The sequence below is a fragment of the Triticum dicoccoides genome, chromosome 7B, assembly GCF_002162155.2.
Source record: "Triticum dicoccoides isolate Atlit2015 ecotype Zavitan chromosome 7B, WEW_v2.0, whole genome shotgun sequence".
NCBI lineage: Eukaryota > Viridiplantae > Streptophyta > Magnoliopsida > Poales > Poaceae > Triticum > Triticum dicoccoides.
Window position 1 is genome coordinate 699776531 of NC_041393.1, and position 5562 is coordinate 699782092.

The 5562-nt window shown below is 48.0% G+C and overlaps 1 pseudogene; it reads left to right on the top strand.

Moving 5' to 3' along the window:
* The first annotated feature begins 380 nt into the window (after window positions 1-380).
* LOC119339439 lies at window positions 381-2386 on the top strand (annotated as a pseudogene).
* Window positions 2387-5562: the final 3176 nt, after the last annotated feature.

Genomic DNA, 5562 nt, shown 5'->3' on the forward strand with positions numbered 1-5562 from the left:
CTAGATGGTTCAGAAAGTCCATGAGGTAGTCCCAACGCACCGAATCAAACGTTTTCTTGATGTCAATCTTGAACAAAAGAGCCGGGGTCTTATTGCGGTGCAAGCGTCTCGCCAGGTTGCGCACATACATGAAATTGTCGTGAATACATCTCCTCTTAATGAAAGCACTTTGAGCTTGGGAGACCAGGTCATTCATATGAGGAGTCAGCCTTTTGGACATCATCTTAGCAATGAGCTTTGCAATGGCATGAATTAGGCTTATAGGGCGGAAGTCGGAAATATCCTCAGCCCCATCCTTCTTCGGGACGAGAGCAACATCAGCCGAGTTCAACTAGTGTAGGTGAGCAGTCTGAAGGTTGGAGAAACGATTGACTGCCAACATGATGTCAGGCTTGATTGTGTTCCAACATGCTTTGAAGAAAGTGCCCGTGAAGCCATCCGGTCCCGACGCCTTGTCACCTGGTAATTCAAACACCGCTGCGTTGACCTCCTCCTCAGTGAATGCCTCATCCAAGCCTTGAAGATCGCAATTAGGAGTTGGCAACAGACCCCAATTGACGTCGATGGTACGTGTAGGGCCATTTTTGGCTAAGTTCTTGAAGTGGCTGTGAACAATCTTCTCTTTGTCTTCGTGAGAGGTGACCCAGCCCTGATTGTGTTTGAGGCGATGAATACATTTTTTTCTCCTCCGGTGATTGACACGAAGGTGGAAATAGCGGGTGTTGGCGTCTTCTTCTTTAAGGTTTGTGATTCGCAAGATTTGTCTTTTTCTGGATTTTTCGAGCACCGCCAAGCCAACTATCCTTCTTTTTAATCTTTTCCGAAGGTCCCTTTCCTCCGGGCTAAGCTCTCTTTGTTCTTCAGCGAGGTCAAGACGAAGAATAACCTCAAGAGCCATGTGAAGCTGGACCTTGGCGTTCGAAAAAAGGGTCTTACTCCAGGAACGCAGTTTTTGGCCTGTTCTCTTTAGCTTGTGGAATAGCCGCTGGTATGGCTCAACATGACATGAAATCTCATTCCATGCCTCGGAAACGACATGTTGGAACCCTGGCATTTTTGTCCAGTAATTTTCAAAGCGGAAGGATTTAGGCTTCTTTGGTCCAACATCATTAGCAAGGAGGGGGCAGTGGTCCGAAAATGATGAGGAGAGGGCATGCAGTATGTGCGTGGCAAACTCAATATCCCAGTCCTCATTGCAAAAAAAGCTGTCCAGCTTGCTCATCGTCGGGTTACTTTGTTCATTGCTCCAAGTGAATTTCCTGTTTTGCAGTTCCTGTACCTGATCTTCCGACCAGCAACAGCTACAAAAATTTGGTAAAATTCCTACTATCTGTACTAGTTCCTGTACATCTTTTCTTGGTATGTGCGGCTGTGGTATGGCGGCGACACAAGAAAATAAGAGCAAATGAGCATGGCCAAGAACAGTATGTCGACAGAGCTGGCCTCGAGAGAGGTGTAGCTGCCGGCGGCCCCGGGCGGTACACGTACCGCGAGCTCGTTGCCGCAACAAGCAACTTCGCGGAGGAGAAGAAGCTGGGACGAGGCGGCTTCGGGGGCGTTTACGGGGGTCACCTCACACTCAAACACGCTGCCGACCGTCGGGCGGTGACTGTAAAGATGCTATCAGCACAGTCATCGGCGCAGGGGCGGAGGGAGTTTGAGGCAGAGGTGAGGATCATCAGCAGACTAAAGCATCGCAACCTTGTGCAGCTGCTGGGCTGGTGCGACAGCCGCAAGGGCTCCTCCTCGTCTACGAGCTGGTCACGGAGGGCAGTCTAGACAAGTATCTCTACAACAACAACAGATGCTCGACATGGCCACAGAGGTACAACATCATCCTCGGGTTGGGATCGGCGTTGCCCTACCTCCACAGAGAGTTTGAGCAGTGCATCGTGCACGACGACATTAAGCCCAGCAACATCATGCTCGACTCGTCGCTAAGCACCAAGCTCGGGGACTTCGGGTTAGCTCGGCTCGTTGACCATGGCACCGGGTTAATGCAGACCACCAAGGCCGTGCTCGGCACCGCCGCCTACATTGACCCGGAGTTCGTCAACACCCGCCGCCCCAGCACCGACTCTGAGGTGTATAGCTTCGGCATCGTCCTATTGGAGATCGTCTCCGGCCGGCTGCCGGTCACCGAAACCGCGGGGAAACACTTCTCGCTGCTCAAATGGGTGTGGAGCCAGTACGGCAGGGATAAAATCCTAGACACGGCGGACTCGCGGCTAAGGAGTGTCGAGGACGACGAGTGGTGGATGGAGCGGATGCTCGTCGTTGGGCTCTGGTGTGCACTTCCGGACCGGAGCGAGCGGCCGTCCGTCGGGCAGGCCATATGAACGTCCTTGAGTCAGGTGAGGCAAGGCTACCGGAGCTACCGCCGTAGGGCCGGCGAAATCCGAGGCCCTGTGCAAAACTCTAAAATGGGCCTTACCTCATTTAAAAAACTATATGAATATAACTATAATAATATTCAGATTAGAATACCTTACACACCAATGGAAAATATATAAAGAATTATACTTATTCTTGGTTGTAAAATCTTCGCTTAAATAACATCATTCTTTTAGTGTTCCTTGAGATAAAATCTTCAATAATATCATCATAATCAATCTTCTCCAATAATTCACTCTCAAGTGCTATTGTGGCCAATTCAGTAAATTCTTTGTTGTGTCATGAAAAGAATCACCAACATCCGCATTAGGTGCAATATTCAAGTTGCCATCAATATTACTAGCCTCGATGTTATCACGATTTTCTTCACCTGCAATATTATTTTCAATCTGTCTGACTATCTATAGGGCTAGGATCATATTCAACATTATTATCACGTGCATGCTCTTGATCAAACGACTGATTATCAGAGGGCGTTTGTGGTTTTTTAATAACATACTTGTCCATATTCCAAACTGAGACTAAGTTAAGTCCTTGATTTTTTGTTTCTTCAAACCCTTTTGATAATCAGATTCATGTTTTCTAAGTGAAGACATGATTCAGATCTTGCAATGCTAGACTCCTAATTGTTGATGAGAATAATAAAATTAGCTATAAAGTTTCATAAAAACATTATACGGGATCAAAATTAAATCTCACAGCGGAGATGAAGGGCTCACGGAATCACCGGCTGTCGACGCAACGACGCTTGAGAAATCGAAGATGGTGCGAATTAGCCTGCCTTCCTACCGGCCGCTCGCTACCTTGCTGGGAGCCTGGGGGTCATGGGACCGTGGTTCATGGGTCGTTGGGTCGGATCGCTGGCCCTAGCCGCCGCACAACGAAGCGAAGGGAAAGAAGACCTTGAGTCTGAAAAGAAGGGACTTGATTCGATCACTAATTTATTTCCTAGGTAGATCCGTCGATCAGGGGAGGAGGGGGCGCGAGCGGAGCGCTTGAGGCGCGGCTGCAGCGATCGCTTCGATTCGATCGCTGGGAGGGGGTGATAGGAGGAATCGCGATCCGCGCCCAGAGGCCCATCATCTATCTATAATGAAGCCTATTAGTATTAGTACTTCATAAAATTTTTGAGGCCCCAAAATTCTGGGGGCCCTGTGCGCCCGCACAGGCTGCACACCCCCAGGACCGGGCCTGCCGTACATGTACAGGGCCGCACGGCCGGATCCTGGGTCGTTCGGCCAGCACGGTAATTTCTCCATCGACAGCCCCGACCCCAGTTTTGTTCGCTCTTCTTCGGCAACACCGGCGACACCGTTATTTTCCCGGACTCATCGTTAACTGTGTCGGTTTCATGTTCCAGGTTTCCAACGGTATAGCCTATTATATTTTAATAAGGACCTATAACAGCCACACATGTGGCATCTAATGTGGTTATGCCGCACGCCCTATGTGACACGGAGACGACCCCGCCCGCACGACGGCGTCCGGGCGAACGCAGCCACAGCCCGCACGCCCGGTGCGTGGCACAATCGCCCACATGTTCGGGCGGTCGGCCGCGCTGCCCGCAAGACCTAACACGCCCGTCGTCCCGGCCTGCCTTTCAACCCCATCCCGGCCTCCACCGTCTTCCTTCTCTGGTTGCCATAGCAACCAGACCAGATCTCTAGCGCCTCCCCACCCCACCCCCATCGCCCCCACCCCCCAACCCCCGCGACGACGAGCTAATAGGTTGATCTCCGATCTCCTCCTGTTTCTCGTCCTTCTTCTGTCCAAAAAATTGAAATTGCAGATTGCCCACGAACATGGCGACTAGATCCACGCTGTCATGATAAACACACCATGGATTCGTGTGTATTCAAATTTGCCCACCAAAGTACACCAGATCTACCATATTCTATCCTAGAGTTGAGCTAAGCTTATGGGTTGGGTTGGTGCGAGTAGTTGATGCATAAGAATGCGTAGGAATCACTAAAAATATGGAAAAGAAAGGAGGGATTTGGGTGGTGCATAGAGAGTGATGAAAATAATTGCCACATGTTTCTGATGTTAGTTGCCACATATCTTTGCCGTCAGCGGCCATAATATTGTGTTGTTACTTCCATCATATTATGTTCGCTGTTGCCATCGGTTTGAAATGATAGTTGGCATCCAGATTTTAGAAAAAAGAATGAATGTGCATGTCCTACTTGCCATGATGTGTTGGTTGTCTATGCAAGAAATGTGATAAGATTGCCGTGTTGTCTTGTATGTGCAAACAGAAAGAATGCATTTTGCGGATATTGATGCGTTCTTGTTCATGCAGTGACTGAAAACACAGTGGGAGAAAAAAAGAGGAAAAATGACGGATTGGCCATGCATTGCCATTTTGCAATTTTGCCTCTTGGCAAATGGCAAATGCGTTCTTGATCATTGCATTTGCCATTTTGCGGATATTTATGGGTTTTCATGCATGTACAACTGTATTTGCCATGCATGCACAACTACAGTTGTCATGGCAAATTAATTGTAGTTGCCAGGCCTAATCAAATGTGATTGCATGTGTCTAAACAACTGTGGATGACAAGTGTGAACAAAAATCTGTGTGGCATGGTTGAACTACTACATGTGCCATGTTGTACAAACTACAGTTGTCATGCATTGACTAACTGCTAAATGATCATAGGTTGTTATGGTGGAACCACACCGACAAACATCTCATGGTAAACTTCACAGTTGCAGGCCAATGCTATTGCAGATAGAGCACATCAAATTAGAATGACAAACCAGATGCGGTTAGCACATGCTGCACAACAACTTAAAAAATATGTGAACTAGCAAAACAATAATGCATTTGCTTTTGTGGAAAAGCATGATGGCAAATGGATTTGTCACGGTGGTGTCGGAAAACAACAAAAATGCTACCAAGTGGACACGTGCACCTAGAATGCATGTTTTGATACTAAAAGATGTTGGATGCCATGTCTTGGCAACATTAGCTGCCATGGTTGTTGAACTGTAGCTGCCATGGCTGAAAAACTGTAGTTGCCATGCATGGCAAGATGCAGATGTCAAGATGTCATGGCTTGCTGTATAAATGATATCTTGCCAAATCAGATGCAGTTGCTATATTCCGTTTTGATAAACCTGCCATTCAAAGCAATGCTTACACACATACCATTTTTTGCAGGG